Here is a 12,169-nt window from a genome sequence, read left to right as displayed (position 1 = left end):
TGTCGGGAATGAGCAGAAAGGGATTTAAGTAGGGGTTGTTGGTTATTGTATAATTTTATTTTATGGTTCAATTCAATTCATCAAACTAAACCGGCCCTTTTTTAATAATCGGGTTTAGAGTTTCGAACTCACGTACCAATCTGGGATTAAGGATTGGCTAATTAATAAAGGTTAAAAAGTTGAGGTATTAACAAATGATTGGCTAATTAACTATTTCGAAATCAGTATTACATTTACAATTACTCTTCTAAACTGCTCATGTGAGAATAATTAACGCCCAAAATAAGCACCTCGCTATTAGCCTATTACTATGATTAAAATTTTGAATAAAAGCCAGAGTGATAAGTTTCTGACGCCGTTCCGTATAATTTAAATAACTAATCATGATTAATCATGTTATTAATTAATAATACTTTTGAAATTTAATAATTTTTTCTATCAAAATATAAAAAGGAAAAAAAAACAAGATATAAATAAATAAATAAATAAATGTATACTTGTTTAAATAATGTTAAATTAAACGACCAATCGCATAGCTGCGCATCAGCATTTCTTTAAATTAAACAAAAAATATTTGTAATCTAAATTTAAATAAATGAATATCCTTTATAAAAAAGTCAGTTCCCAACACAAAGAAAAATTTGTTAGTGTTAGAGTTAAAAATTGAGTAAGTTAATGTTATGCTATGCTAAATGATTTTTTTAATATATATACTTTTTGTTATGTTAAAAAAAATTAGATTAAAATTTCGAAAATGATGGTGGTAATTTTAGGAAAAAAATAAAAAGATAATCATTGAAGTTATAAATAAACAAATTTTCGGTGATGCGTATTAATAAAAATTTGGTCATCATACCACATTTGCATCATTAGAAAACAAATAATAAAATAAATAAATTGGTCAAAACATAGTGATTGATGTAATAGAAAAAACAACATTATGAAAATGATTTATACATTTTCGAAAACCATTTGTCTTACTGTTTATACATTTTGAAGTGGACAACTATCCTCTTAAATTATGAAAATGGTTTATTAAAAACACAAATATCCAAATGTGTACATATTTTGTTAAATTTTAAACTAATTTATTAGTTTTTCCAAAATATATTTTAATATATATTTTATAGAAATTTTTTACAGATAGCAAATAAGCAAATAAATTTTCTAAATACATTTAAAATATATCTAAAATTTCATATTGACATGTGATTTTAGAATGTTACCAGATTATAATTGTGAATGGTGTGATACCATGGATGAATCGAAAGAATGTAGTATATACATCCTAATAATTTTGACAACCATTTGTCCTTACAGCATGAAATAAGCAATATGTTAAATTATGAAAATGCTTTAAGATGTCAAAATGGTTATGTATTTTGTTAATTTAATCTCCCAATTTTTGTTAAAATATATCTATTTTATACGAATTGTGATGCGGTGCGGAAACTAAGAATATATATGGATGAGAGTCCTCCTCCCAGGTTCTACTCAAGGTAAGATCTTTATGGGTGTTAGAGTACTCTTTTGACACAAAACCCTTTTTAAAATAATTCTAAGTTATCTATACATGCGACGGTTCAATCCTTTTTATAAGGGATAATCAAATCTAAAACTATGGGAAAAAAGATAAACACCCAATATTCTAATCCTAATTTTAAAAGTAAAAAGTATATCTTCTTCAAAAATAAAATAGAAAATTAACATAAATCATAATCGAGAGCTATGTACACACCGACGCCAAATCCGTAACTTGTTGGGCAAGAAACACAACACCTAGGCCCAACAATATGAATAATACGCTGCAACAAATTGTTTTGCAAATAGCAAATTAGTAAGGAAAATAAAATCATAAGTTTTATACATTTATTTTTTTTCTAAAATAATATTTTCTTTTTATTAAAAAAAAATTCTAAATAACATAAATAATATCAAAAATAAAAATAAAATAAAAATTCTGTCCAAAAGAATCAATAACAAAGCATTGTTACTTTTAAGAAAGCATTGTTATTTTATGACTTTAACCACAATTTAGGAAAAGAATAAGGATGAATGTGATATTTCTCTTTATTCCACAATTTTTTTACCATTTGATAATAATAATTTTTCCTCTACATTCCTCTATATTTTTCAAAAATAAGGAACAATAAAACAAAAATGTTCATTCCCAAAAATTAATGAGGAACAAATGGAACAAATATTAAAATTCGTTTTTATATTTTAAAATAGATAAAAATATGTTTATTAATAATATTTCAATTTTCTAATATAAGAATTTTCATATTTTCACAATGTATTGACAGAAAAATTTTTTTTTATATGAATTTCATGTTAAACTAATCTTAAGACTCTATTTGAAAACTATATGAATAGTTAAATAAATTTAAGAGACTCATATTTATATCGTAAATAAAAACTAAAAATATTTTGAATAATTTTTAAAATTGTATTGTAGGTTAATATTAAATATTAATATTAATATGACATATCTAAAATTTAAATTTATTTTATAAATTTTATTTTAAAAGTAAATGTAAAAAATTAATTATATATCTATACTATTGATTGGGAAACACACTTAGGCTTAAAAAAAACAATAAAACCATGTATGACATGAAATACCCCTACAAAATAAAAAGGGAAAGAACAAAGAAAAAAACAATTGAGGACAAAGAGGTAATCTAATAGAAACAAAAGACATGGATCCTTCATCGTGCAGTATTGTCTTATTTGGATCCTGTTTAAGCTGCAATCGTTGCCAAACAGACTCTTCTAGAGAGATACCTGTGAGCAATTTCGATCATAAATAATTAGGGAGATAAATAAGCTAATTTATCATAATCAATACAATATCACGGAGAATTAGGACCTAACCATATCAACACATTCCTTATCGAATCAAAGAAAATTCTTAAACGGTTCTTGCGTTCAATCCATTGGGATATTAGAAGCATATTCCTTATAATCATCCTAAATGTTCCTCACACATTCCGCAAATCTTAGATCTTCAAGATATTATTAGCTTGATCAACAAGATTATCTCTACTCTCACATTAAACTCTATCATCTCCCTAAACTCTATAAATACGGGCACCAACACCAAGAAAGACAATATTAAAAGCTTAATTACCAAAAAAGAGGACACGAATAGCTCACATTACCAACTTTCCTGCTAGGAATGATGGAAATTACCCAACACTGGCAAACATACACTTATCTTCTGCAGAACACACACCATATGAAAAGGGTAAGTATCACTGACATTACATGGTAGTCTCTATTGTATAACTAAATATAATATTTTTAAAACATTACAGGAAGCAAAGATGTTAACAGAAGCAGCCTCTCAAAAAGGGATTTTGTTTTCATTACACCTCCGGATATTGAGCGATTCCTCCATGTTGAGCTTATGAGCTTATTCAAATACTTTTTCATAATTTAAGTCTACATTAGATTATTAAAATAAAACCTCAGTTAACTTACATTCTTTTGTGTTATTTAGGTTCATAAACCAAATCTGAGACTACTTCAATGTTCCATAACAACATAATAGACATGCTCTTCTTCCGCTGAAGCCATCTCCTTCTGCAAATCAAGCCTCTAAACGTTAGTTTTAACTATGAGATGATAAAAAAAAGTTTTCATTTATATGTTAAAACATATGTATCAACAATTAATTTATCTACTCTTTTTTTTATAGGCAAACATTGTTATAATTCAGCTTCATGTATAAGCAAACATAAACATTGAGTTTACAAGGTAAGCTTTTAACAGTTGGGAGACTCCACCTTAATATCTGAATCTTTAAATTTGCAACGGTCAAGCTTGCTTACTTAGTTACTTTTGAACAAAGCAACATTGATAGCAACAATGACGATGAAACTTTGGAACACAACTACGATGATACATTAATTAACTGACGATGAAGCTTAGGAACAAACATATTACTTTAGTAGCACTGACGATGAAAATACACCTCCTAATTCAAATCATGAACCGGAAAATTTAGATGAACAAATATTTAATGGTGAAAACAATTTAAATTCCTCTCTATCCTTGAGGCAAGTTTGAAACATACTTTTGGAAATTAAGCTGCAAAATCAAAATAACCTGACCCTAAGAAATCAGCAGGACAGTCATTATCAACCAAAGCGATCAAATCATATAAACTTCTTTACACCCTCTTCAAATTGGATCTGGCTAAAAAATACACAAAGTGAAAAAATTGGAATCATCTATCTCAATCAAATCATTCACACAACGGAAACAAAGCATGGATTGAAAAAATCGATCTCACCAAAGTTATAGAAGGTAGCAACGACGACAACAACAACGCAAGACCAAGTGTCTCCGAAAGTCGAACTATCCCTCATGTTCTCAGATGCAACAACGCTCCCATGGCGGTAATCGTACTTGGAAAGATTCCTTAGTGGTGGTGAAACCTGGTTTCTTCGCGGGTCACAAGAGGATAAGAAGAAGACGAAGGGAAAGAATCAAGAAGAGATATGTCGCGAACGAATCGATGAGATTAGAAGAAATACGTTATCTCCTGTTTTTTTTCTCTTCATAATAATATTCATTCGGTAATTTATAATTTGGAAATTTATGATATTCAATTTTGTGTGATAATAATTGACAAATTTGCCAAACAATTATCTGAAATTTTCTTTGCAATTTTGTAATATTTTATTATATCATATGATATATAAATATAATGTAAATTTTATTTGTGTGTTTCCAAAACCTAGAACTTAAAAGTTTTCCATCTGAATCCCTTAGGGCATCTCCAATGTTACTCTATATCTTACTCCAAACTCTATATTTGGAGTAAAACTATCTCCAATGGTACTCTATATTCTACTTATTGAAGTAACACTGTTCATTTCCCTATTTTTAGAGTAGAACTTTTTTATTTACAAAGTAATCCCTCAATTATCATATCTTATTATTTTATACCTAAAAAATTATTTAATAGGAATTTACACTTATATAATTTTATAGAAAAAACAAATATATTACATTAAATTAAAACACAACAATAACATACATTTAACTTAGAAAATAGAATGACATAACAAGCATTAAATATAAAATACATAACTAGTGCCATAAACTAAAATAGAAATCGAAAACTCAAATAAAAACAAGTTGTTACCAAAATAAACTTAATACATCATAAACTAGTGATTAATAATCCGGTAAATCGCTTCCCGATCCTTTAAGGTTATAAAAATATTGCCCGTATGAAGTAGATCCCGAAGGAGCTTGTTGATCAACCCGTTTCTTTAAGATTTTTGCTTGCTCAGATTGAATATAGGCACAAATACTTGGATCTTCTATTGAGCTTAAGTCTTGATATAAAACTTTGTTTTCTGCCCTAAGTTTTTTCAGTGCTAAATTCTCACTTTGAAGCTCCAAATGTTGTTGTCTTTGTTCACTTGGCTTTTTTAGTTGCTCCAAAAGTTGTCTATTCCCTTCTTATAAAGTCTTGATCACATTTGATGTTTGGTCATCATTTTTTCTTTTTAGTTTAGATTTTTTCACTCCACTTGATCGTTGAGATGAAGATCCACCAATACCGTCATCTTCTTCATCTAAATTAAGAGAAAATGAAGACAAACCTGGAGATGCTTGTGTAACGAAATCAGGGGTAGGATTTTCTGACTCTGAAGATGTATATCCGAAACCGCATGGATTTGGTATCTTTCTAGCCGGGGTGACACCATCTTTAAACTTTTCAAAGTCTTTAATAATGCTCCATACATGATCAAACTTCCAACCAGATTTGAATCTTGTGTCTTGCATTAGCATTTCTTTTGTTTGATTGAACTGCATAAAAATTAAAAATTAAAATAAATTACAATTTAAACAATGATATGTAATTTAATTTTTTTATAGAAGACTCACAATATCATCATTTGAAGCACCACTTTGACGTCTGTTTTCACATTGTTTGATGCATGCATGCAGTTTTCTTGTTGCTCTCTCAATATTTTGAAACCAACATTGGAGAGATTTTGTTGAACGTTCACTCCAGGTTGCAATTTTTCCATTCTCGAAAGCTTCCGCCACACGATCCCAGAAATGATCGGATGATTGATAATGACATGTAATTGGATCTTGAGAAATTTCTAGGTAGACTTGACATAAAAATTTATCTTCTTCTTTAGTATAACCAGAAGAATGATTACCAGACATTTTTTTAAGAAAATAAGAGAAGGTGAAGATGTGTTTATAATTTTGTGGAATGGTTGATTGGAAATAAAAATGAAAGATGGTATATATAGATATTTTTCAAGATTCTCACATTTTTAAATCATTGTCAGATGAATTAACAATACACTAACAAAGTTATTATAAAATTCTCACGCTAGCCATGACAAGATTTGACATTACAATGACAAAGTGGTGCCAAAATTTTCACATTTCTTATTTCACATGCTAAGATTTGACAATACAAGATTGTATCAATTTTTTATTCATTATAAGAATGAATGATGGTACAATGACAAAAGGATATCAAGATTCTCACGTTTCTCATTCAATTATGTAAAAATATAACAATACAATGACAAATTGTGACAATCCTAGATATTTTATATTTCTATAAATACCATTATAACTCTACAATGGTCATAAAATATTTCTACTCATATCACTATCCTCACCTTAGTTTTTGTTTCTCTCAAAATGAACTTTAATTTTAATACTTTACCAGATTTTCGTAATTCATCATCTTCTTCAGATGATGATGAAAATATGGAAATTCTCAATAGTCTCGACCTAGAAGACCAAGCTATACATCTTGCTATCGCTAATAACAACTTGATCATCCAATACCTTCTCAACCAACAAAGCAGCAATGCAATCCATGGTGGCTCAGTTCAAGGACGCTCTTTCAGACACCGTGATCGAGAAAATGCACATTATAAACTGTTCAATGATTACTTCTCGGAAAATCCAGTCTATAATGATGCTTTGTTTCGTAGAAGGTACCGTATGTCTCGTTCCCTATTCCTCTGTATTATTAATGCAGTTGAAGATCATGACAACTACTTCACACAGAGAAGAGATTCAACTGGTAGATTAGGATTATCATCCCTTCAGAAAGGAATGGTTGTATTTCGAATGCTAGCTTAAGGGCTACCAGCGGATGCGACAGACGAGTATGTTAAGATAGGCGAATCGACAACAATCGAAAGCATGAATAGATTTTGTCGAGCCATAGTGGAAATATTTTCGGAGAAATACTTGCGATCACCAACATCTAATGACGTTGCCAGACTTCTTTACATCGGTGAAAAATGAGGTTTTCCAGGGATGTTAGGTAGCTTAGATTGCATGCATTTGAAGTGGAAAAATTGTCCTACTGCTTGGGCTGGACAATATTCAGGTCGTAGTGGATCACCAACTATAATTCTTGAAGCTGTGACAGATTATGATCTTTGGATATGACATGCATATTTTGGAATGCCGGAAACCAATAATGACATCAATGTATTGAAGTCTTCCCATTTATTCTCCAATCTCGCTCAAGGTATTGCTCTTCCTGCTCATTATATCATTCAAGGAAAATAATATAATATGAGTTATTATTTAGCTGATGGTATATATCTGAAGTGGTCGACCATAATGCAAACTATTCATGAGCCAAGAGGTCCTAAAAAAAAGTATTTTGCTACACAACAAGAAGCATGTAGAAAAGATGTAGAACGTGCATTTGGAGTTCTTCAATCACGTTTTGCAATTGTGAAAGGACCAGCTCGTTTTTGGAAAAAAACTGTGATTCATGATATAATGACTACATGTATAATTTTACATAACATGATAATCGAAGATGAGCGTGATCTTAATGCGCCAATTGAAGCTGGAAGAGAAGCTCCAGCTCCCGAGGTTGAAATAGCAGATGATGAAAATAATCGATTTCAAGAATTTCTTGCTCGATATAGGCAAATCAAAGATAGAGACGCTCATTTTTCACTTCGAAACGCTTTAATTGATCATTTGTGGGAAAAGTACACTAATGATAGTGTTTAAATAAAAAAATGTATTAGTCATTTGTTTTCTATTTATGAGATGTAATAAAATTTTATTTTCAAGTTTAATTTTAATAATATTTTAATTTTATTGATTTTTTGTTAAAATTTAAATAATTAGACATAATTTGTAGATTTTAGAACTAAAGGGCTATATAAGAAATTAAGAACAAGATAAACATATATAATAAATTTAAAATATTTATTTTAGAGTAAGAAATAGAGTAACCATTGGAGTAAACCTTTACTCTATTTTTAGAGATCTCTATATTTGGAGTAAAATATAGAAGCAACCATTGGAGAAGCTCTTACCCAATCCCTTAAAATCATATAATAGCAGAGTTTTCTCTTATCTAAAAGCATACACATCAGCAAAAATTAGAAAATTTGTTGGGCTTTATATAAGCCCAAATATCATAATTTTTGAAAGTTCCATTGATATAAGCCCAAATATAATTTTTAAAACATCCACATAAACCCATTTGAATAGAAAATAACTGGAGAAAAATATTGTCGTCGTCCACCACTCTCTCCGAGAACCGTCAGATTCACGATTCGGCTTCTCTGGAATTTTTCTTCATCAAAGTCCCATGGTTGGGTAAGTCCTTATTCCTTTATGTTTCGGTCTGGATTTTGGCTTGGTAATGTTCTTTTTCGTTGAGTCTCAAACCCTAACTATGATTCTTCCTGATTGCAATTTTGTAGTAGAAAATAAAAGTTCTAGGATCATCACTTCAGTAGGTAAACCATGATATTCGTCTCAGATTTTAATTTTGTTGGTTGGATTTATGTTCATGTTCTTAGTTTTCAGTTTATTTGTTTGGAACTTTTTGGTTATAGTGAGATCATTTCAGTTTGGTTTCTGTTTTGGTCTAATATTGGTTGTGGTTTGGTCTGAATCATGTTGTTTGTGTCCGTCTCTGTTTTCCAATACTTGATCAGTTATTTTAATTTTGTTGGTTGGATTTATGTTCATATTCTTTGTTTTCAGTTTATATATTTGTTTTGAACTTTTTGGTTATATTAAAATCAGTTCAGTTTGATTGATGATAAGGTCTGACTTTGGTTGTGGTTTGGTCTGAATCATGCTTTTGTGTCTATCTCCGTTTTCTAACCCTTACCAGTTGGTTTGTTATTTTCTTTGCTTTGATCTGTAGAACAATAGCTCACCAACATGGCATCAAGATCAACAACCCATAATCAAGAAGGATAATGAATTTATGGGGACAAACCGTCTTTTTCTCGATGAACAAGTTCACCTTCTTACATGTTTTCATGTATTTGTAATCTTCTTACATATGTTTTATGTTCTTAGTAGCTAAATGATCATAGTTTCAGTGCTCAGTAATCCATGCTTTCATCTCATCAGCCTATGCCATTCAATTCTGTAATATTTTACGTGAAGGCGTAATCTTCAATGTTGGAGGGTTTGAAGTTGGTCGATGCACAAGACTGTGCAAGATCATTCGTTTCCTTTCTGCGACGACAATGGCTGAAATTGTCGATACATCGGGTATATTACATTTGAAAGAAATGGTTTATTTGCTTCAACGCCTACTGCTACTCCACCAGAATCATGCTGTCAAACGACTACCGCTACTTCTTTATGTGTGGAGAAGAAAAATATGGTGACCATCACTTTGAAGCTAGAATTGTGTTTGTGGCCTCTGTTTTTAACTTAAACTCTGTTTTGTTTGTTATTCATACACTTTTATTTTCCAAATAAACTTCACATTATTAATAAAATAAACAAATGAATATAAGCGATGTTTAAACATACATGCTTCGAGTTTCTATAATATATAAATTCCAAATTTTAATATACATGCATGAGTTCATAAAGTTATTTTTCCTTCATTGCACCCTTGGGACGAAAATAAAATATAAAACACAAGCTCCTAAACATAAACACAACCAACATAACGTAACTTAGCTTCTCCTAAAAACTTTTGTTTTCTCGGATAGGTTTCATCAGTATATGATCTAACATTCATTAGCGAAGGAGTAAAGACTATTAAATTACACTAATTGAATATTAATAATAAATATAAAAAATAACATCAAGGAATAAGGAATTCCAAAAACCAAATGTAACCAACAAAAATGAAGGACTCCAAACGACTACGACCAAATATAAATAAACAGAAACGGTAACACAAAGAGCAACAATATGAAACTATCAGCTATACTATGCAAAGATCCAATGAAATCATCGTCACCATCAAAAGGCCAAATACCGATCCAAACCACATCATCATACACATCCCTTACACTCCAAACGGTGGAAGCTCTACATGGCCAACCTTGAGAAGCAACCTGCATTATCTTCTCTCATATCATGAAACAGTAGAAAACATCACAACAAGAATAATGAAAAGGTTCCTCCAATTCATCAAGGTTTCCCTTCCGATTTCTCCCGATAGCAATTTTAAAGTACGAAACAAAAGTACAAATTTTCCATTCCATTGTAGAATGTTTTTATAATCACTTAATTGGTACCCAGAGGAGGACCCATTTATATGCCAAACAACTTCAAACTGAATTTGGGGAGAGGATGAAAAGGAGCTGCTCATCCGATTCCCTTGAAGCGACTATGCTATTGTCTTACTCTTAATCATCAGCCTTCTTCTCCAATCGTCAACCTCCGTCTAGCTTTCTTCGGCAGTTTCTTCATCTGTTTTCTACTTGAGGTTTCTCATTCTCCTCTTAATTTCTTTGATCTAATTCTCATGTGCATTATTAAGAACACTCTTTGTGTAATGACTTCTTTAATTTTTCTCAGTTATGCATTTATGTACTTTGGTTATCAGACTACATTTCAATGCACAAATGGATTTTACAATGTAAAGATGGTAATGCTATTATATATATGATTTACAGTCACAGATTACACATTTCATGCAAATTCCAGAATCGACACTCATTGCAGATCTAGAGAACTCCAAAAGACGACCAACAACATATGAAGAAAATGAAAGGAAAAACAAAACAAAATAGACTTAGAAATTTACATTAGCATCACTGTCAACTAAGCACATGCTAAAGGTGCAAAAACAGTAGGTCCAAAAAAACATGTTTATTTAAATAATTTCATAAAACAGCATATATGTATGTTTTTTTTTAATTAATGATATACCATCGAGTCTATATAAAATTTAAGCCATGCCTGATTAGCATACAACCCCGCGCAACGCGCGGGTTCTCATCCCTAGTATATACAAATTAGAAAGAGAAAAAATGAAATATCCATTACCTACGGGTTTTGTGAATTCAAGTGAAGCGAAGGGAGACATTACTCATGTTAGTTTCACTAAACGAGTTTTATATGGGTCAAAAAAATATTACATCTGTTACGAGACACACCTATCAAGGTGCGTTTGTGCAGCTTCACAATTAGGTCATCATGTTCGAGATTTTTTTTTTTTTTTTTTGACGAATTTTACTCGATTTAATAGTACATGAGTTTAATAAAAATCTAACTGGTCACAAATTTGGTCCAAGTTTGATCTGGATATACCATCATATAAATTCAAATTTCATAGTAAAATCATAATTATGTCAAATATTTACAAACTTACTAAAACAAAACTAATTTAAATTACATGCCCAAAATTTTTGATTTTTACAAATATAATTAATTAAAAAATAATTGTATAGGGAATATTGGGTACGAGACGAGACCGAGTAATTTAAAAAATAAAAACATTATATAAACTATTTCTCATAGAAAAAAAGAGAATGAGAAATAAAATGTACTAAAGAGAGATTATAAAATTTGGATAGTTAAATTAAATTTCATGTGAATCCAAAATTTTTGGTGAAGCTTATTATTTCAAATGTTTAGAAATTTGATGAAAGAAACCAATATAAGTTTATGTTATAAATGCTCTACCAAAAAAAATTATTTACAAATAAAACTTTATGTGGATGTGAAGTTTTTACCTACTTCCTTATTTGTTAGACTAAAATGTACAATCTCAAATGGGTAAATTATTATTAAAACTACGGTTATAAAATAAAAAACAGGACATAAAGTATATGGGACGGGACGGGTTCACGAAACAGACGTACTATCTTTTTTTAAATGTATTTAAATCTAATTATCTTTTTTCTAAACCGAACTATTATTA

At 30.0% G+C, this 12,169-nt stretch overlaps 1 long non-coding RNA gene across 1 annotated transcript; it reads left to right on the top strand.

The window, feature by feature from the left end:
- LOC104742649 lies at positions 8,534-9,517 on the top strand. Its single transcript, XR_760567.2, has 2 exons — positions 8,534-8,637; positions 9,197-9,517. It is a non-coding gene; the product is annotated as an uncharacterized LOC104742649 (long non-coding RNA).

Source organism: Camelina sativa, chromosome 14 (genome assembly GCF_000633955.1).
Source record: "Camelina sativa cultivar DH55 chromosome 14, Cs, whole genome shotgun sequence".
Classification (NCBI taxonomy): domain Eukaryota; kingdom Viridiplantae; phylum Streptophyta; class Magnoliopsida; order Brassicales; family Brassicaceae; genus Camelina; species Camelina sativa.
Note: the sequence above shows the minus strand (reverse complement) of the source record. Positions and strands in the feature narration are given on the sequence as shown.